Source organism: Bidens hawaiensis, unplaced genomic scaffold, assembly GCF_021521415.1.
Source record: "Bidens hawaiensis isolate Kalapana, Puna unplaced genomic scaffold, B.hawaiensis_p1.1 tig00032067_1, whole genome shotgun sequence".
Taxonomy (NCBI): domain Eukaryota; kingdom Viridiplantae; phylum Streptophyta; class Magnoliopsida; order Asterales; family Asteraceae; genus Bidens; species Bidens hawaiensis.
Window position 1 is genome coordinate 77558 of NW_027495433.1, and position 23770 is coordinate 101327.

At 35.4% G+C, this 23770-nt stretch overlaps 1 pseudogene across 1 annotated transcript; it reads right to left on the reverse strand.

The window, feature by feature from the left end:
- Positions 1-10190: 10190 nt before the first annotated feature.
- LOC143582936 (phosphatidylinositol-3-phosphatase myotubularin-1-like) lies at positions 10191-19710 on the reverse strand (annotated as a pseudogene). The gene is made up of 19 exons (XR_013144066.1): positions 19562-19710; positions 19387-19458; positions 18498-18569; positions 17279-17350; positions 15209-15278; positions 14818-14867; positions 14394-14683; positions 14241-14314; positions 14064-14127; positions 13921-13986; positions 13715-13814; positions 13514-13627; positions 13277-13446; positions 13120-13204; positions 12835-13053; positions 12063-12122; positions 11909-11973; positions 11537-11816; positions 10191-10712 (listed from the first exon to the last, which is right to left on the reverse strand). The product of XR_013144066.1 is annotated as a phosphatidylinositol-3-phosphatase myotubularin-1-like (transcript).
- Between the last annotated feature and the right edge of the window lie 4060 nt (positions 19711-23770).

The window sequence follows — 23770 nt, forward strand, 5'->3', positions numbered from 1 at the left end:
CCTCAAGTCCAGTCGAGTAACACAATTTAGTAATTTAAAATTGGTGTAAATAAAGTGTAGGTTTTAAACTGCTCCTGTAACGACAATTTGACTTCTTGTTTTGTCCTACTTTGCTTTTGCTAATTCAACTAAGGTACGGATTCTATTTTTGTTTCCTCTTAGTATTATTTATATTCCGTTACTTTGTAGTAAGATTTCTGTTTTTGTTTACTCGTAGTATAAATTATATTCCATTTTATATTCGGTGTCCGTTACTTTGTAGTGCGGACTTTTCAGTTTGAGTTCGGTTTATTTGGTTTGTTTTATATTTATTTTTGTAGCATGTAATTTTGTACTCATTATTGTATGTTCCGTTAGTAGCATTTTTGTTGCATATTTATATGAAATTAGCTTTTGTATTCTGTCACCTGAGCATGTCTGAAATGTCGTATGGGCGTCAACGGCATACACTTATCATGGCAGTGCGTAATAAAAGTTCACGGCGTCTCTAATTTGGCCCCTAGAGGCGTATAGATCGATCTTAGCTCTGAGTTTGCGTTTGTTGTGTGGAGATGGAATAATGGGTACACGCCATACTCACCGTCCCATAGGTGCATGGACTAGCTAGCTGTGTACTAGTCTATTTTGTTTAGGCTCATGGGTGTTTCCTTCTCACGTGACTTTTGAGTTCTGGATATGTGTAGTCACGTGGTTTGATGTGTGTATATATTCTGATATGTTTCTGTATGCGTTTGATTTTGTTCCGACCAGGTGTCAGATTATGCGTCAGTTTATTTTTAGTATTTTTGTCAGTAAAAAGTTGGTTTCGAGTTTGAAACAAAGTTTTTAGACTTGCTTTTCCTTCGTTTGTCCTTACCTATAGATTGTTCTTTCCGTTACTGGGCAATTTTTTTTGCTCAGCCGTATTTTCTTTGTTGTGTTTTTCCTATTTGTTTACAAGTAATCCGAGACTCGGAGGAGTTAGTGATGAGAGAGACTAATGAACTTCAAGATTTTAAAAAGTAAATTCATTTTGGTTTAATAATATGACTTACGTTGCTTTGATTTATTGTAATTTGGATTGTGGCTTTGATTTGATATCTGTAATAGTGGCACGTTAGCCTGTTCCGGGTTGGGGCGTTACACAGACGGTGGATGGTGTTGGTGGTGGTGATGGACGATGGTGGTGGGTGGTGGTGGCAGACGGTGGGTGGTGGTGGTGGACGACGGTGGCTGGTGGCGGTGATGGACGGTGGTGGTGGCGGGAGGTGGACGGTGGAGGTGGCGGGTGGTGGACGGTGATGGTGGCGGATAGTGGGTGGTGGTAGTGGACGGTGGTTGTGGCCGATGGTGGGTGGTGGATAGTGGTGGTGGACGGTGGTTGTCACACCCCGACCATGACGGAAACGTCGGGGCGCAACCGATTGTTCATCGCACACGACACTATTAAGTGACAATATTTAATCAACTCATTTAAATTCATAAAAACACAAAGAGTCACATAACTTGTTCATACAATAACCGAATTCAAATAATAGTAAATAATATAATGTTCATTTTGCTAATATCCTAATAGCCTCGATAACGTTTTTTTCTTCAAGTCCTCGAGTCAACCTAAAGTCAAACCTGTAACATTGCATAAATAGATTTTGTCAACACAAAGTTTGGTGAGCAATTTCATAGTTTTTGAACAATAGATATATAATATGAAATTCCACAACTTGTATACAAAACAATAAATAATAGCAACAATTTAGATAAATGAAATCGTTAATAAGAATACATTAACGACACCTTTCTATAAGGGGATGTCAAATATACTCGGATTTTGTATGAAATCGTTAATAAGAATACATTAACGACACCTTTCTATAAGGGGATGCCAGATATACTTGGATTTATGAATCAACCATCCAAAAGCGGTAAACACATTAGCACTCAAGCATATAAGCATATAATCACCAAATCGAGCATTTATTTAAGTAAAGTATACAATAAAGTTTGTGGATTAAGACTCAAGTATAAATCATTTGGATTTGAATAAGTTTGCAATGTCACCCCTAAAATATAAAAGAGTGAAAACGGGGGATGAAAGTACTCACGTTCAAGAAATAAACTTGAAAGATTTGATGATTTGGAGATTAACCGGAACGATGAGTTTAACGAACGAAGCCTAAAGGAGAAGAAGTCTTGTATTAGAAAAGTTGTCTTGGAAGTCTTTAAACGAAAATAAATGATAAGAAATGCAAACAATTTAAATTTTAAGGTTTAAAATGTAAATATTTAAGAAATTATAATAATAATCCTTTAAAAATGTAAGTTTACTCGAAACCGAGTTAAAGTATCTAGCCCTTAATTTTACTCAACCTATGTTAAGTAATAAGGTGGGTAAAAATGCAAGAAAGCAAGTTCCTTTATAATATAGATACTAAAACGGGTTTTAACGAGTGTTCGGGTAGTCGGTTCGGGTCTTGGTGACTTGACCAAACCCAAAGTCAACTTTCCCAAAATAATAAATGTATGAGATAACTCAATAAATCTTAAAGAGACTTAACCAAGTATATAGTTCTTATTGTTTTAGAACTAACAACGTCCGTTAAGCGAGTGTTTGGTTTAGTCGGTCCAAACTTTGTTATAGGATCAAGTTGGATTCAACATTCCGAGTACTTTGTGAAAATAATTAAAATCAGTTTATAAAGTATTTTTAAAGAAGTATATAAGCTTTAATGGTTAAAAACACGCTTGTGTGTCTTAAGCGAGTAAACTTGGTTTAGTTCGGTTTGGTTCGATTTTTATCTTGGAATAAGGCCAAGAATGGTTACCACATGTCCAAACATCATAGAACTTGTAAAATAATTTATAAATAATAATACCAAAGTCTTACATACAAAAAGTCAACAACAAAGTCTTTAAACGAAAGTTTGGTTTCCGGTTCGGATCTTGTTTCGGGATAAGACCGAGGTTAGATTCTACAAACACATAACCATGGAACTAATTAAAATGATTTTAGAAACTCAAATCTTACATAAAACATGTTTATACAACTATTTAAACAAACTAGTAAACAAGAGTTCGGCTTCCGGTTTGGAGCTATTTACGGAATAACCGAGGCTAGTCTTTACAAACCCATAACCATGGAACTCAAAATGTAAAATAGAACTAAGATGAGCAGAAGTTAAACAAGTATAACAAGTTTGATAGTTAGATGCGGAAAATATATATAATCAAGGACTACTACGAGTCCTCCATGTAGCTTTGTCTTATGGGCCGGACACTTAACCGACCGAGATCGGAGAAATGCCCACCGAAGGTACAAAGGGTGCTATTATATATATATGTTGTATAATAATATTCAAGTATAAATAAGTGTTAACAAGTTGATTATAATGTAAGACTATGGTCAGTTTGACTTTAGAAAGTCCAACTGTCAAAAAAATATGAAGAACACCTTTGAATGCTTGAGAATTGGAAGAGAAAGAGATGAATGAGCAAGGATTAATGAAGGGGATAAGGGTGTATATATAGGGTAGGTTGAAAGGGTTAAGCATGGAGTGTGATATCAAGGTTTGCATGCAAGAGGGGTCAAGACAAGTCACAAAACAACAAAAAAAACAAAAATGGGGCTGCTGCTGATCTGCGGTCAGCACGTCGGTTCGCGTCCGGAAGTTCGTTTTTGATGTATCTTGAGCGTTTTAAGTCCGTTTTCGAATCCGTAAAAGGGGTTTTTCAAATTAGACAAGCGGGAATGGTTTAGTAACATAAAATCCAATATTTTATATATTTGAAATGTTCAGGATATAAATCGGGTCGGTTTACAACATAAAAACAAATACAAAATAAATACAATTTGACCCGAAATCGAGGGATGTCACAGTGGTAGTGGGTGGTGGCGGACGGTGGGTGGTGGTAGTGGACGGTGGTTGTGGCCGACGGTGGGTGGTGATGGTGATGGACGATGGTGGTGGTGGTGGCGGACGGTGGATGGTGGTGGTGGACGGTGATGGTGGTGGCGCACGGTGGGTGGTGGTGGTGTTGGGCATTGGGTGTTGATAGGATGTGAAGAAATTGAACAATAGCTTATGTCTAATTATCTAAAAAGCATTTTTCAGATCTTTTTATTCTAAAAAAACAAACAGTATTCAGAAGCTTATGTCTGCGCGCCCGCAGACGTAAGCCCCTTGCAGACCTTTTAGGCAAAAACTGTAACATTCGTTACTTTTCAAATCTGAAAACCCGACCCATTTCAAATTTTCGGTTTTTGTTTATAAATATATATATTATTAAAAGATTCTTAAGTTTCACTTCAAGTGACATTCGTCATTTTTGAGTTAGTATTGTGTTCGTTAAACCGACCTGGTTTTTCATTTTAATGTACTCTTGTTCGTCGTTTATCATACCTTCATTTTCTATTCGTATTGAATTCCGAGGATTTACGGTTATCATTTGTCGCTTTCAATTCATTTTGCGCAATTAACGAAAGTCAATGTTTTAAAGATAAAACAATTTGCAAACTGTGCGGGTAAAATATAAAAATATCCAAGTTATATAAATTCTATTTCATATAGATTGCACCTCAAAGTTGAAGGACTAAAGAGTAAATATATTTTGAAAACTAATCCGTTTTATTAGTCGAGGTGATCCACTTAGTTATAAATACAATCATATGTTACATATTTCATATGTAATAGCTTTTCCTAAAGTTATTTAAATATATTAACCATTACTAATATATATATATATATATACTTTATTCAAATGTCGCATAGATAACATTACTTACGTATAACCAATGTACATTTTTTTTATTATTATTTAATTATGTCACATTTTTTTTACTTAGTTGGTTTTAAAAGATGAAGAAAAATACATTCCTACTACATTTAAATCTTGGTCAAAATTCTTTATGATGATAATAAATGTGTTTGAATATAAATTGTAGGTTACAATTTAATTTTTATGACCAATTACAAGTTTTAAATGGCATTCATGACCCATTAAGTATTTTGACCAATTTAATACAATTGAAACAACTCTAGCTCACTTCACTTATAAATAGAGCTCCATTCATTCCCATTTCCTCACAACTCAATTTACAAAAGATTCTTGTTATTTTCTCATTTTGGTGATTTTCACCTACTTTGATTTATGAAGTCAAACCGTGAAATTCAAGATTTCTTCTTTTATTATCTAAGTTCTTGTTCCGGGTATGTTTTTAGTTTCTGCTTGTTCGTGTCGTTTAGAACTTAATGTTATATTATTTATTTAACAATAGTGTAGTTCATCAAAAACGATCTTGACTCGCTTATGTATTAATTCGGTTCGGTTTAGTTATTTTATTTATCCAACATCTAAAACTAATTCTTTTCATCTCACTCTCTAAAATATAATACTTTTTACCATGTCGGAAACGAACCCAACCTAAAGTTGAGTCCGGGTACGACCGGAAATGAACCGAATTGTTTTAAGTCGTCTTTATTATTAAATAAACCAAATAGATTATTAAAAATTATTTTAAATCAAATAAAATCATTTTAACATAAATAAATTATGTATAAATCTAAGTTTAACATTTTTCACCTAAAAACTAACGTTCACCTTCATTAAACCCGATAAAATTATTTTATTTTTCCGTTTCGTTGACTATAGCTCGTTACCTTTGATAAATTGTAAACATAATCATTTTTTTTGAGATAAAACTATAGTTAAAATCCGTGATTCGCAAATATCATAATTCTCGTATTAGCGTTAAGTTATTAGTAAAATATTAATTTAAATCGTTAAAACCCGTTAAAGCTTAAACAATATTATTAAAATATAAAAATGCCATAAAATAATAAAAGTTATATTAAATAATGCTTAACTCCATTAACAAAATAATTTTAACCTTTTCAATCCCGATAGTTAGACTTTGCTTTTGTTTTAATTATAGTTCGAGAAGTTCAATCGTTTCGGATTTCTTTAAAGCATGTTCGACCGCTTCGGTTTCGTTATCATGCTTTCGGTTTTCATTGCAACATTTATCTTCAATTTCAAGGTGAGTTTTTCACCACCCCTTTTTAATATTTTTATTGTTTTGGGGTAGCATATGTATTCATATTAAAATTCAAAGTATTGTTACTTCTATTACAAAACTACAATTCGTATATGGACTTGTGTGTTACTTGTATTACTTGCACAAATATTACTTGCACGAATATTACTTGCACGATTGGGAAGCCTCATTAAGTATGATCATACGCCCCCCTTTGCACTCCGGTCCATTTGTATCGAGTGGAAAAGGGCCTCATTATCCGAGTACGTTGATTGCTATCAACTGGAAAGGATCTTACTTGCGCGATTTCCTGAGTACGTTGGTTGTTACCAATTGGAAAGGACTTACTGCTCGTTTATCACTTGTCCATGAGTTGTATGGTTTTTACGTACGTATTTAAACTGTGAAAGCTCACCAGCTATGTTCGTAGCTGACTTTATTTTATACATATGTTACAGGTGTAAAGATACGAGGATGAAAGTTAGAAGACACATAGCATGCCTATAGGATATTCAAAGAATAACTTATCATTTGTTTATTTATTTGTTACAACTTGTATTATTTGATAAACTTGTGTTACATGAAGATTTAAATGAAATAATGTTATCATGGTCACCTAATAGTGTCACGTGTGTTTGAGTAATCTGTACGTCACACTCAGGCTTTTCCGCTTTAGCCGGGGTGTTACAAAAACAAACAAAACCTAAATCTTCAGTCTAAGTTATGATGATGCTCCGCTATTTGGCGTGGCAACGTTAATGAGTTGTTTATAAACAGGGTGAGCTGACTCGGTTTGTAAACAACTAAACAAGCAAAGTTGGCTTACTAAGCTCGAGTCCAGCGTTGGACCAGCAAGCAACCTTAATCTTAAACGGCCCTTGATGCTTGTAAGTTGTAACTTGTAAATAGAGATGCCCAAATCAGGTTTTTTTTAATACCCAGTTCCAGATATGGAACTCGAGTATGACCGGATAATGGAAAATCGGGTATTGGCAATACCCAGGTCGGATTCGAGTCCATGCATTGTCTCCAAAAATCATACCCCATGCACCGGGTTCAGGTCGTGTAAAAACCAGGCAATCTAAAACCGGGAATTTGAATACCCTATTTTCGGAAATAACCCTATATTCGGGTTTTTTTCAGGTAATTTTCGAGTACATATAGGGTTTTTTAAGGGGTTGCACTATTTGGGGTATATTTGTGATATGTTTCAGGTAATTTCAAGTATAGATTGAGTATTGGAAAAACCCGGTTTTGGGTATGAAACCGGGTACCAGTTTTTGGGTATTGTTGGGTACGAATCGGGTCCAGTTCTGAGTACGGATTTTGGTACTGAAATACATATCCTATTCATACCCTACGAATAGGATCGGGTAAGTAAAACCCAAGTATAAAAAAACTGATTCTAAGTATTTTTTCGAATCCGATTCTAAGTTCGGGTTGTTTTACACCTATACTTGCAAGCTTGTCAATTCAAGCCCAATGATATTTTTAGGTAGCCCATTCATAAATAGCAAGTTAAAACTTTTGCTTTCCACAACTAGTCAGGCCCAAAATACTGTGTCGTGTTGTACACGCGTTTGGTATTGCGAGTGCCACACCCATCCAAACATATTATAGTTACTTTCCTCAATATTTCGTCTGGTAACCTCCGTGACAATATTTTCCATCGTTTTCACGCGCCCTCACACGCACTACAACACATAGTCAGTCAGTCACACACGTAACGTGTGTCTTCAACCTGCAACAACAATGGCGGATCCCGAGTACCAATCAATCAAGCCTCAGAATCCTTTCACTTCGGTCATCTCTAAGTTCACTGACCTTCTTGCTAACTTCCGGTTTCCACCGCCGCCGGTGAAGGTGGAAACTGAGGCCGGGGAAAACGGTTATTCGCGGCGGCGAAGCGGTGGAGGAGTCGAAACCGGTGACGGTTAGGCTTGGTGATCCGCGTCCGACGACGGTGGCTCCGTTGAAGCTTGAAGCGAAAGAGGTGGACAAGGAGACTAAACCTGCTGTTCTGTGGCAGGTATTTATTGTTGTTTACTAAACCCTAATTATTTACTATCACTTGATCAATTGGTGAGTGCAGAGTATGGTACAAGTGGTTCAATTCATAGTTCTAGGGATGAGATGGTGCGCAAATGGGTCGGACCCGGACCCGGACCCGTTTAGTACTTAGTAGTATTCTCATGACCCGGGACCGACCCTATTGTAAATATCCCGGTCTGACGGGTTCGGGTCTTACCCGGTTGCTCACTCCTAGGTACCGGTGCTGAATATACCAATATTGAATCTCAACTAAACAAAACTGGGTGCCGAATACCGTACTGAACTTATTGGTTCGGTACTGGTATTTGGGTACTGTGCTTTGGTTTTTGTTCCCAATCTTCAGAAATCTAGGTACCAAATACCGAAGAAATACCGGTATGGGTATCGAATACCCAATTCGATAAATGTAGGTATCTGTTATGTGTATCGGTTTGGTTTCTGGTACGGGTATGGGGAAAAAATCTCATCTCTAATACGCAATTTTCTGGTTCTACATTGAATTCATCATCAAGTTGATCTCAATGTAAGAAGTTTTCACACCAGCTAAACGTCGGATTCCATCTCCTTTATTCGTGTACTTATTATTAGTAACTTACTTTTAACTCACTACGAGTTTTTAAATTTGTATGTGGGCCAACTTGGCCTGGCCTGGCCCGGCTCGTATAACATGTTTTAACCAGAACCCGTTAGGACTAGTTATCTTTGCCAACTTCTTGATTGTTCACACATACAAATTGTTTACACACTTAACTAAAATGGATATTTTGGTTCCAGTTATGAGCGTATAATCAGGTCATGGAAACTTAAAGTTGTAACTGGTGTGATTGGATATAGGTTTATGTAATAGGAGGATTTTTCATTTTGAAGTGGGTGTTGGCAAAATGGAATGAACAGAGGGCAAATAATCAGTCTGCTGATGAAGAAGATTCGCTGCCACCACCAGCAACCGCTGATGAAGGCAATGAATAGTGGTTTGAAATGCTGTTAATAATATTATATGAACTTGTAACAAGCTAGCTACATAAACGTAACCACTTTTAGGTTGTAAAAATCTTGGAGTTGATCATATTGCCATGTGTTGAAGTGCTTTAACCTTACTTTAATATCTTATTAATTTGGCTGACAGTTGATTTAGATGAGAGCTCATATGTTTAGTTTGAACTAGAGTTTTCCGGGGCTAGTCGGTAAAACTCGGGAGGGTAAAATCCAAACATTGTCAGTTCCGGGCATTATGGTGTCGAAACCAAAACCATAAATAAAACAAAAAAAAAATAGTAAAATTGAGTGGACCAATAAGGTAAATACATTAGTAAAACTCGAACGGTGGTAAAACCCGAGTATTGTCAATCCCGACCATTGAGGCGGTGAATCTATGCAAATTTGGTTGGTTTGCGTCACTTTCGTTACGGAACTAAAAAGAAAAAAATCAAAAACAATATTGGCATTCGGCCGGTTATCGTTACCTTCGTTATGGTAGCAGAACTAAAACGGAGGGCAAAAAGTCTACGCGAACTAAAACAAAAAAATTACAGAAATACGTAACTAAAACAAAAATATTGGCATCCGTTTGGTTTTCGTTATGTTCGTTGCGCTACCAAGGCTAAAAAAAAGCCGAGAACCAATAGGGTGCTTGCAAAGTGGCCCAATGGCGGCTTCGCGGCACCAAAATTCTCATTTGTTATTATTAGTAATAGTAATAATAATGCTTATAGAATCAAAAAACAGTAGCAAACAAATGCAAATCAACACAAGGAAAATGGCAATAACAATAGCAAAAACTCAAAACAGCACGTTTATCCCACTTTATTGACCAACAAAACTTACCATAGCCTATTTTTACATCTAGTTTGATAGACAACACATCTACCAAGAATCTGTACATCTCAAATATATACCAAACATACAATGAAATTATGATCAATCACCTCATTTGCAACAAACTGTTACACCATCCACCTCTACCCTTCACCTATACACTCCTAAGACCGAACTGAACCGCCCATAACGTCTTTAAATTATATATTCAAAACCGCTTGAGAACAACCTCAACTGTACATCCCGGATGTCAGCACCATACTATACTACCATTAATAATAGACAGCCGCTTGTGAACCCGCGAGTCAGTTTGTTATTCGGGCTGAAAGTAGCTATCATAAATAGACAACCGATCAAACGCATCATAATTAGCTCTCAAACCAAGAAACTGACTCTCAAGTTGAGCACACCTAGAATCGGGCCACTTACACCCGCCCTCTTGAGTTCGTCGTGGGCACAGGTTTTCACAAACTCTAAGAATCGGGTTCTCAGATACATCATCATCGTCATCAGGTGTTAAGGTAGCGGATAGGGGCATTTCTGTCTTTTCATCATATGCGTTTGGACTGCCTCTGGTTGAACGCGACGAGGTTAATCTTTCAGGTAGGTTAGTTAGATTGCTTTCAATGTTGATTGTACAGTCATCATTTCCTGACACATGTATTCTACATCCGAGAGATTGTATTGCTCGTTTTATAATATTGTTTTCCCGGTTGGCTTTTCTTGCAAGATTCAAGGCTGTGCTACTGATTTGTTTCTCGTTGCGTATTTCAGCTTTTACAGCTTCCATTGCGGCGATCGTTTCTCGGGCTTTACTTTCAGCAATATCCTTCGCCTGTTGATATTAATTGAAAAAAAAAATAAGCATTAAGGGACCAAACTGTTAAACTGCCAAACTACAAAACCGGACACGTTTGGATCTCAAACCAGCCAACTTTCCTCAGTTTGGGCGGTTCCGTCAGCTTCGACTAGGGCTGTAAACGAACCAAACGTTCAGCGGGAAGTTCTTTTACGTTCATTTGTTTAACAAAGAAACAAACAAAAAACTTTCAGTCGAACGAACATAAACAGGTCGCGTTCACTCAATTGTGTTCGTGAACTTTTGGCAATATGTTCGTTATTATTCATTTGTTTACACCAGTTCATGTTCATTTGTTTATATTCGGTCACTAAAAGGTTTCATATTTTATATTTTATAAATTTTTTATTTTGTATTCTTACATTTAAACTTTTTATATTTTGATTAGTTTACAATCTTAACTTTTACACTAGAAACCCTAGTACTTTAATTTATATTTATTTTGGGTGATTATGCCTCATACTCGAGTTTAAGGATGTTTATTTATATTTATCAAATTAGCATATGTTGGTAACTTGGTATGTCTGTGTTTATGAGATCATCAAACACAAACTCATTTCCTTAATGAATGAGCACAAGCAAGGAATTTCATTCGCTTTGTGTTCGTGAACCGTTCGCTTAACCAACAAATGCTTAACGAACAAGCACAAATAACGTCTAGTACTCTAGTTCGGTTCGATTCGTTTACACCCTATTTTCAACGATTTTGAACACCCCTAAACTATATCAACTGAAGTCACTACCAAACATCAAAGAGGATATTAACAACGGGAACTAGTAAGGGTAAATATATCAATTACCTTTTGAAGTTCAGAGATTCTCTCCACCAAACTCCTACATTGAGCTTCAACCTCACCAGCTTGAGCTTCTGCAGGACATGACCACCTCAGATGAAACCGGGGCCACAATGTCGGAGCTAAGGCAGCAGCTGGCGGCAATAAAGGACCATCATGTTTAGATGGATCATAAAAGAGGTTGTAGTGCACGTGAGAACTCCCCCCTGAAGCACGCATGTCATCTAAATACATCCATAAGCATCCACAAGCATCAGATACACCATATTGTTCTCTTTCCTTCTCACTGAAATTTATCATATAACAGTCTTTAGGGTTAATAACTGTTAGTTGTAATGTTCAGACACAAAATAAACAGGTAGGGTTCGTTATACTTGCCTATTGCACAAGAAGTTCCCAAAACGACAAGAAAGCGAGCAATCCAAAAAATCAACCAGATAAGCCTGCAAATGACAATAATTAAAATGATTTGACAAAAGCAGTTAAACAAATATGTCAAAAAAAACACAGTCCATTAATGAAAGATACATACCGATGAGAACTCGAATGCAAAAGGGTACATTCGCAATAGCTGAGAGACACAATCAACCCACTGTCAAATGAAACACAGGGGAACTGGTTAATGGCTTAATGGTTCAATTGCATCACTATAGTGATATCGAAGTTATAAAATTTAGACTAGTAAACGAACCGAACAAACACGAACATAGCATGTCTGTGTTTGTTAGTTTAATTTTAACCAAACAAATGATCAAGCACGAACAATTAAAGGAACGAGATTTTCTTGTTTGTGTTCTTGTTCGTTCGTTAAGAAATTGAGACTGTCATGTTTGTTTGAAAAGTGAATTGAGTTTGTGTTCGTTTATGTTTGCTCATTAACAGTATAAACAAATGGTTCACGGACGAACATAACTGAACATAGACGAACAAACATAACAGAGCTAAAACCAATTAAAAGTAAATGTTTTTGGGCCTAGAAAGTTATTAAAACTAGACTAAATTGTAATGTGTCTAAAATACTTAAATACATATTAACGAATGTAAACGAACAAAACGTAAACTTAGGAACATTAACAGAGAAACATCAACAAATGTAAATGAACAAACGTAAATGAATGTTCACGAACATAGATGAACGAAGGAGACATGTGTTCCCATTCGTTCATTTATTAAATAAACGAACTTCCCGCCGCACAGTTTATGAACGGTTCACCGAACGTTTGGTTCATTCACAAGCCCTAATAAGATTGCTTAACATTTCTACCAAACCAGATAGAAAAAATATGCATGTCAAAAAGGCCCACCTGAAGAAATATTGGAGAATAATTGTTTGAAGTTTGTGTCTGATTAGGCATTGGAGATTGAGATGGGAATGCGCCAGGTTGCTGTCGCATAGGTGACGACGCGGAATTTGTGCTTTAAGACTGCCTTGGTAATTCTGAACCACTCCCAGATAAGCCTGCCATTCCAGCTCGCTCTCCAAATGGATGTCCAAATGCAAGCCAATCTTTTTCCACAAGAGCCTGCATCAAAATAAAGATTTTAAAAAGTGAACTATTTTTTATTAGCTGACAAGACATCAAACATACCTGAAATCCCTTAAAGGTGCGGTAATATGGATCAAGTAACAAACTTGCAAGAGCAACTAGCTGACTTGTTCTGTCCCATCCATCACTTTACAAAAACAATTACATGTTATTCAAGCAGAATAATAGCTTAAAAGTCACGAGTGATGCTGATGTGTACCTGCAATGAACAAGCACGGTTGCTGACTCGATTGCAACACGAGCAGCAATCCAGGCAGAGCCCGCCAGCACATTCTGAATGTGTATTAACCAACCACTGTCACCGAGTGTTGAAACAGATGCAGACATACTGGTGAGATTGCGTCCGCTCCATGACCATCCACCATGTCTCTGTCATATAAAAGTCAATCAGATAACATATCTTCTTAACCTTAGAGTTGACTTTTAGGGTTTATACCAAGAATGATGACATTCCATCTGATGATCTGGTTCCATGTGTATCCAAATAGTCTCTGAGACGAACAAGACTCTCTCTCATGGCATGAATATTATCTATCCCAAAGAATACAATCTGCATAAACGAACACATAGTCAGTTTTATAACAGATAGACTGACATGGCAAACAAACATATTATTTAGGTCAAACCTTTGACAGACCTCAGACTGGAAATAATTGGAAGATGACTCTGAACCGCCTCCCATTGCTCCATTTGCTAAAGCGTTTTTTCTAGGTCTTGCATCAGCAATATATAACTTCCTAGAAAAAAGAATAGAATGATATAAAATGTTTTACAATAAAATGATTAACTTCAAAGTTCAAACAAATTAATGAGAAAATACTGAATAAAAGAGAAAACCTATACCTGCGTCCTTTTTTTCCACCAGGAAGTTCAGTACAGAGAGCACCAACCAGATTCTCGTCAGCATTGCTGCAATAAAAGTATTACATTTTTTCAAAAATATTACTACTCATGCATTAGGAGTTACGTGATAAATTTACACCTACCTTCGCATATTCATCATCAGACCAACCAATGGCTGGGAGGATCGTGCAAGAACAGCTCCAGTGCCTGCATACCATTGAACAAAAGCACATTGGTTAAAGACTTAATTACTTAAAGACCGTACAAAAATGTCAAAAGATGATTACTGTTAACATTTTAAAAAAAAATCCAGAACTTATGTCTATCACACCATGATATTACAGGCAAACGACAACGTGCACGAAATTTACAAGCTTGCAGCACATCCTCGTCTCTGAAAATCAATAAACAAATGCCCGTATGCCAAGTTATAATCATCATTTTTCCGTAACTTGAACTATAACATGTCTTACCTGATAGATTTTGGTAATAACAGAGAAAACGGGTAAGTTGAACACATTTCATAAGTTGCATTAATGCCACTAATCCTCCACCAGTTATTAGACGACGTGAAAGAATCATTTTCAATGGTGCTTAATGATGAATGATGTGATTCCACACCAAGAAGCCGTAAGTACTTGTTAACTAAACGTACTCTAGGGCTGGTATTGCTGAACCTTGATGGGCCAGAAGAAAAGACATACAGATCCCAGAGCCTTGTGGGCCATGCGCACCTCAGTAATGCTTCAAAGACAGCACGCCTCTGCAAAAAAATCACAAATTTATTAAAGTATTGTTGAGAGTGACTGGTTTCAATATAAAAACTGGAATACAATGAGCTGTTAAACAGCTGCAAATTTTAGTTAGATAGTTTTAAGCTGTCATTACATAATTTACCTGTTTAGTTCGAGGCCGAAAAGCAAATATAATAATCCTCATATCTTTTCCTGCAAAATGGAAGCCATGAACATGCCGATCTCTTAGCTCACACGAGCTTAGCACATAATTAAGAACCATACCCTACAACTACCATCAACCCTAAGCAGCCAGCATAATCTTATACTAGATTTGGTTAATTATCAAGTCCACTCTGAAAACTTGAGCTTTCAACTTATCACTTTTAGTTATCAACATCAATACCAATTTCACAATTAAAATATGAGGATAGTTATGCAAAGCCAGTAAGTTTCTAGAAACAGATTATAGAGACAGTTATCAGGTGAAGTCGGGCATTGCATCGACAAGCGACGACATATGACATTACAAGAATAGATACAATATGGCATACCGATAACCTGAAGAAGCCGTCGTGTAGGAGTCTTATCAGATTGCCTAGGTCCTGACTGCTGCTTTATTACCTATATATCATCATAACAGAATGAAAATAAAATCAGTATAAGATGAACAAAAAAGAATCTAGTGGCTACTGACCCTTTAAAATTAAAACAAAATTTTAGTACTGCTAAGAATGTATGCATAATCATTGGCTGGAAGAAGGAAATGGTATATAGCGAGTTAACAATCAACTTTCAAATTAAAACATAACTTCTATATCTTGTAGTTTAAAGCAATTGCAAGGATACAATTAAAATAGGGATTTGAAACAGATAAGCATGATGCTATCTGATTTTTGGGAATGAACAAACCGGGATCTAATGCAGGTAAAATTACTTAATTATATTTTATCACTTCTCTTGAGAATTGAGTCCCTACAAATTATATGGGAACAGCATAATATCATATTGAAAAGGTAATGCCAAAAGAAAAGGTACTAGAAAATGTAACATCTACCTTTTGGTAAGATTCCAATACACAATAACCTATTGACCCGTTAGCAGCTAATAAAAGATATTAGTGTGATTGACTGTGGCCCACATGCTCTCTCCATTTCAACTTATCCAGGGGATTTTTGGTATTATGTTATATGTCAACATTATTAAACAATATCACAAGTTGGGTGTTCAATTATGGATCTTCTGATTCATCCTAGTCCTCTAAATTCTAATATTCTGTTTTTCAAGCTTTCGGGTTACCCGATATGTATGTCCATGTGTGTGCATACGTTTAGACTTAATAGAAATAGAAAATATACACACACAGATACATATATGTGTATTAACATTCAACAACATGGTTTCATATGCTTTCCTTAGTTGCTAAAGAGCTATGACTGCTATGCTAAGCAGTTGATGCGAAAAAACATCAGAATATCGGTCAAGGACCGATATTTGAGATATTGGTTATCGCGGTGAGATATCGGTGGATATCGGTAATTTTAATATCATGTAAAATTCATATATAATATATATATATATAGCAATTTAGCACTAATAATTCAGTATCTCTCCTACCATTAACAAAACCTTTTGCAACTTGCAAAACACTAACAAATGTAGCAAGTAGGAGCTGATGAAGACTTAAAACACTAACATTGACCATTAAAAAAAGATAATTAAGACTTAAAACGGGAATATCAGTGATATATCGGTCAATATCGCCGATATTATAGGTACCGATATTCTGGCCGATATTTTACCCAGGGACCGATAACCGATATATTACCAATATATGTTGGTGATCTACTGCATAGATGCTATGAAATCTGCAAGCTTTACATTACTCTTAGTTGTATTTCCAAAATATGGTTGAATCCAGAACTAAACTACGTTCTTGTCCAACAATCAGCATAAACAGATTACGAGATTTGTTATAAATTTTAACCAGAAAACCTGCTTACGATTGCGTCAATTTTGGAATATTAGATAACCTGAACATGAAATGTGTTCTCTTAGAAATATTAGCATGTGGTTGGAAAAACCGAATTACGAAGCTGTGCTTATAACCAAGATATGTAGATAGATATATGTTGGAAATTGACAGTTCAAAAGATGTCAAACCCTTTTGTAGCTATACGATTGTCAATCTACAGTTCCTTATTACATACCATGTTCTGATAAGAGCTCTTGAAATGTCACCCTTATCCCAGTGTTCTTTTAAAAGGGCTAAGTAGGCGTCTAAGTGGTGTAGACCTATGTTCACGATTTGAGAATAATTAAGTATTACATTGAGGATTTTAGTAGTGTTTTGACCTTCTTGACTATAAATTTGAGCATGGCTTCACACAAAACAAAAATTGTTCAACATGACCTAACTCTTTCATTTGTTGTTTGTCCTTTCACTTGATTTAGTTCACTATTATCACACTTTACATATCCCTTCATAGATTTCATTTTTCAGAAGTAGCAGAACCATTTCATGCTAATAAGTACTAAGATGACCTCTAAACATTGGCAGAAACCCTAAGGCCTAAACAAACTCAATGCCACAATAGCAACAAATTATTAAAAGCATAACTTACAATCTTGTTGAATCTTTCAATGGTGGTCAATGGTATAGTTCCTAGCGCGATAATATCCCTGGATCCTTCACTCTGGAAAGTGGAAAACACAAAAAAGAAAGGAAGAAGATATAAGATATAGGAGTGTTTCCCAAGTACCGATAAATGCACACAGTTCACACAAACATATATCATGTGATGTTTATAGAAAGCAGTACATAAACCATGCTGATCAATATTCAATATAAGCCGAAAATGCATGCATGAAACTGAATGACACAATGAGGAGTGAACAACCCAAATACAGTTATCAACTAGTTTTCAAATAGTATGATACTGTGATTAGGGCTGTAAACAAACTGAACCAAACGAAGCCTTGTTTGTGTTTGTTCATTAAGCATTTGAACCTGTTCACGAATGGTTCACGAACACTAACCGAACGAGATTTCTTGTTCATGTTCATTCATTAACCATTTGAACTTGTTCACGAACGCTACCGAACGATATTTCTTGTTCGTGTTCATTTATTAAGAAAACGTATTTGTTCGTTTTCGTTCGTTAAGTTTCTAAACGAACACATACAAACGCAAATGAACATAAATGATATATATTTTTAGTTGTTAAAATGATAATAAGAAGTTAAAACTAAAAAATACAAAGAGTTTGGATAAAATAAATAAATATAAAAAGAAATTTAATGAACAAAATAAATTAACGAACACGAACAAACGTTACAAACGAACGTTCACGAACACATTACTGAACGGTTCACGAACACAAATGAACAAACGAGACCTATGTTCGTGTTCGTTCGTTAAACTTATCAAACGAAATTTCTTGTTCATGTTCGTTCATTTATTAAACGGATGGACATAAACGAACTTCCCGCCGAACAGTTCACGAATTGTTAGCTGAACGTTCGGTTCGTTTACAGCCCTGGCGATGATATTGTCTAGTGCCATACACGCCAATAAGAAGTATTTTTCCTGTATGCACTATTAGCAAGATGTAAACTTTTCTGGTCCATCGCATACATGGGTAGTTCTTTATAGATTTTGAGAGCTTTATGGGACTTTTAAACCAATAAAAACAGACCAATAGAGCATAAACAGTTTCATGTCAATTACTCAAACACATTTCTAGCATATGCTTGGTGCACATTTTAAACAAACAAACACATTTCTAGCATATGCTATTACTTTGTGTTAAGAAGAAAAACTTCAGTACATGGGAAACTTACCAAAAAAAGAAGACGAAAATTGGTCACGAACAAGGTACCTGCTTCATCTGTATTAACAAGAACACCATACCCCTAAAACCAATGTAAAAGAAAAACTCAGGAAAAACAAATTCATAACAAAGCTTTATAAAACACTAGGATGGAACCTTCACTATGACACCAAAATTAACACAAAATTTATCTTCAAATGTGACGTTTGATATAAGACTTGAAAATAACTCTTATATTATCATAAACAATTAAATAGCAACTTGCTGTGTGTAATTAAATGGCATATCCCGTGTGATATTACTTAACATGTTAAGGCGAAGAAATGAAAATGGGGGCCTGACGTTAATTCTGCTTCTTCTTCAAAAAGATACTTGGGCAGACTACTCTATTCATTCTATCAAAATTTGTTACGGCATACAGACGTTTAACTGAAAAAAACATTTTATGACCTTCAATAACAGACCATTGTAATGACTAATGAAAAATCAAAATAAATACATCCAATTAGTTTCTACTCTATGGAGCTTAAGAGTTCAAACAAAAGTATTAACAAATCTATTTCTTCTTGTCTAGTGCAGGACATCAGTTCCATAATCAAGTTGCATCTTTTTTATTGCTGTCTCGTATTTGAAAACATATATAAATAAGCCACAATTTGTTTAGATGCCAACAAATTTACTATAATACTATTAACTATTCAACTTATAACCGGCATTGATTGACACCTTTTCTATAAAGCCTCACTCAAATTCACATCAATCAAAAATTACAACTGCTAAAGAATATAAAATATTGCATATCAAGTTTGCATTCATTCCAAATGCATTAGGTTTCACATTCACACTACATGTCAATTAATCAATCCACACATACAATTGAGTCAATTGAGTAATTATACCTCAGCGAGAACCTCCTCAGCTTCATATAAGAAATCAGACAATCCATGAGGAACAGGCCAGGATATAGGCTGCTGTAAACAAATTGGCATCAATTGCACATACTTAATAATAATAATAATGCATTTCCAATTGAGTAATAGCAATTAATATAAGAGGTAGGGTTTGTATATATACATCGATTTTGGTCCACTCAATAGCGTCCCAACTACCGGCGCCTTCAATCCTATCGGAATCATTGAGCCGAGTATCCGACTCACGCAGCGAAGTTGTCCGTCGATTTCTGTTCATCGCCGTCGATCAATTATTAATGAATTGAATAATGTCAAACCGACCGGCTTCTGGCGGAGGTGGTGACGGAGAAGAGAGAGAAAAAATGAGGGATTCTTCTGATTTTCGTACGAGTTTGGTCTTCTCACTTTGTTCTTTATTATTATGCACAAATTATTATTATTATTTGATTATTTTTCAAAAAGTGAGGAAAGAGTAAAATTTTTATATTATAAAAGTACTATGCGGTGGAAATTTGGCTGGTGTCGGTTTGGTAAATTGGCTTTTTTCGTACCGACCAATAAGACTTTGTTAGCAAACGCGTGGACTAGTCGTTAGGGCGGGCGCTAGTTAGTGTTAAGGAAGCGGTTTAATTAGTATGTATGTATGTAGAAGTTGTGGTCGGAGTGGAGTTCATACCGACCACCACGATTAATTATGTATATAATTTACATGATTTATTGGTGTTATGTTAAGATCTCTGGATTTATTTAATATAGATGTTTGATGATTTCTTTTCAAATAGGTTAAAATTTAGGAAACCAAATTCGAAGTGTGTTAAAAAATGATATGAGCGGAGCCAACGAACGAGCCTAAGTCAAGTTAAGCATGTCTCATGTTAGTTGGCATGTTGAGTCACTCGTTTAGCTTGTTTAATATAAGGTCCAATTTTTTATACAAGTTACAACCTAAAATTTAACAATAAATATTAATACGTGTGTATGTACATATCTATATTACTTTGGTACACATTAATATGTGTACAAAACAATAAAATTCAAATATTTATAGATAAGCAGGTTGGCTTGAGTTTTTTGGGAGCCAAACTCAGGTCGTTAAGATAAACGAGTCGAGCTAGGATCGTTTAACTAGGATCGTTTAACTTTGAACCTCAAGTACGAACCCAGTATGTCCTGATTCGGCTCGACTAATTTACAGCTATAATATAGCGCATTCATTACAAAATCAAATTCAGTATGCAATCGTGATAATTATGTAATATTATTTTACATGACGTTTGGCATATATAATAGCAGTTAGAAAGATAGTCTAGTAAACGGTTATATTTGAATCTAAAATCTTGTTTATTGTATTAAAAGAATACATATATATTTCACTAGTTCTTGGTTCTCCATCTAAAATGTGTGTTCTAATTAATCTGTATATGCTATTAAGTTTATAGCATATGCTTACTGTTACTTCTAGAGGATTTAAGATTTACAAGACTTTATATGAAATAAAAGGTATATTAAATTTAAATAATATTTGAATCAACAACTTTTTCCAATGAGTGGAGCAGATCCATTACAAGTGGGCCCGGTTAGGTGTTCTCTGGTTATTCACAGTCACACTCCCAACAATATCTGTATTTAGGAAGTTTGTGTTAGTAAGGAAGTGAATCCTTTTAACCTAAAAGTTAAGAGGTGGTCCTCACTCCTCACCCAATCCCAAACACCCGTTGTATCGATACCAATTCCCTAAATTATAAACTTATTTTATGAGACTCTTAAATCTATATTATTGAGACACGTCAAACTGAATGAGTAGATTTTATTTTTATGACTAAGGTTACGTGTAATGGTTAATGTTTTTTAAAAGACATTTTTCGTCACATAATCAACACTTTTTTTAGTAAAAAAAATGTATGTAATAGTTAATGGTTTTTCAATCACTACTACTTGAAGCCACAAAGGACATCATTGAGGAAAAACATATGCGCCTATAATGCCCCATGATGTCCTAGGGAATGGTATAGAGGCTTTATCCACTCATATAACACCCCGTTAATGTCCCATTACGAATGATCCAAGTATAGATGTTTAAGTTTAAATCCTCGCATATCGACTCACATGAAAAGTAATTTTTACATCTACAAGTTTACAGTACCAGCCCTTACGTATAATATAGTAAAGCACTTGCTTAGGGTCATCATATATTTGAGGCCTCAATTATGAAATATATATATATATATATGTATATATATATATATATATATAGGATTATGTTAGAATAAAACTCCACTTGAGTTGTAAAAACTCTATAAACTCATTCTCAACCACATGTTTTTAATTAAAGATTAAATCTTGTGGTCCACAATTAAAGTTAATAAAAAATGTAAAAGTTTATTTACATTTTCTGTCCTCTGAAAACATATATAAAAATTACTAAAAAAATGTAAAAAAAATTGCAAAACATTTTTTTTTATGTTTTCGATGTTTTGTATTAAATGTAACAACATATATTACATGTAACAAAAAAACGATGTTACATAGGGTTTTCACAGGTTTTCTCAACTCAAGAGGGTTTTCAAACTATACTTCTCCTATATATATATATATATATATATATATATATATATATATATATATTATTTTAAGATCCTTTGACCATATTGATTCATAATTCAGTCTTATTCCCGTGGTAGCAATGAATAAAAGGATTATATGTCTAGCAAAGTTATTTGGTTTGTGTATATACCAAATAAAAATTGCATATAAAAGTCCAACTCCAAGTTAGTATTTATCTGCTTGTGCGGATTTGAATTTGTTTTTCTAAAATTGTTTACATTTTCAAATCTTTAATTTGGTTTCATATTCTATCGTAAATTGTTGTTTTCTTAAACCCGAACCAACCAATTTTAGATCAAACTTCTTTAATTAACCTTGATTTGTTTTCCGATAACAAACTTTACTTAACTGAAATAAACAACCTATTTGTTAATAAATTAGGTACCATATAAGTGTTGAACTTGGCAAGTGGGTAACAGAACAAATCAAACACCAACAATTCAGAACTGCTTGCTACTCCTCTTCTTATTAGTTGAGAAAACAAAAATACGTACTCTAAACAAACAATAATCTAATGGGCTTTTATAACCCTTACATTTAGTTTCTTATTCCAACTCAAACACTTTATTGGACTATAATACGAATTCTAAAATTTAAATAATAAAAGATAAATCAAACTTTTAAACTAAAAAGATAATGATAATAATTAATTTATTATCTTGATCTCCTCCAAGCCACCCCATGAGATCACGAACCGAACCGCCCTATATTATCGAGTGTTGTTTACGTTTCACACTCCCTCTCAACACTCGACTTCTCCAATCCAACGCCATCACGAAACTTGATCAACTTCACTCCGGTTAACGGCTTAGTAAACATATCCGCTACCTGCTCCTCCGTGTCTACATGCTTCAGATCGATCTCACCTTTCAATACTTTCTCCCGAACAAAATGATAATGTACTTCAATATGTTTAGTGCGCGCATGAAATGTCGGGTTTTCGGCTAAAGCAATAGATGACATATTATCACAATATATTACCACATTAGCACCAACTTCTTGATTCAGATTTTGCATCAGTTGCTTTAGCCACACACACTCCTGAGTTGCCGTTGCGGCCGCTCGGTACTCCGCTTCGGTAGTTGACAACGACACAGTCGGTTGCAGTTTACTACACCACGACACGGCACCCGATCCTATCATAAACACATAACCCGTAGTCGACCTTCGGGTGTCCCGGTCTCGCGCATAATCTGCATCACAGTAACCAACCAATTCAGCCCGAGACTCCCTCTCAAACTTTATTCCATGTTTTGGTGTTGCCTTCAAATATCGTAGTACTCGTCTAACCGCTTCAAAGTGCGGTTTTCTTGGGTCTTGCATGAAACGGCTTTAAACACCAACTGCATACGAGATGTCGGGTCGGGTTAGTGTCAAATAAATTAAACTTCCTACAATCTTTCAGTACATAGTTGGATCTTGTAATTCTTTGCCTTTGGTTGCCCGAAACCGATCGCTTGGCTCCATCGGATTCATTGCCGGCTTGCAACATTCTAAACCATATTTCATCAACATGTCAACAGTGTACTTATGTTGATGTAGCAGAAGACCATCATCCTTGTATTCCAACTCTAACCCAAGAAAATGTTTTAGCCTTCCAAAGTCTTTCATGTGAAACCTTGTACACAGATTCACTTTTAACTGCTCGATCTCATCTTCCATGTCACCCGTGATGATTAAATCATCAACGTACACCAAAACGGCAGCAACCCTTTTACCTTCTATTCGAACAAATAAACTAGTATCCGCATAGGTCGGTGTGAACCCA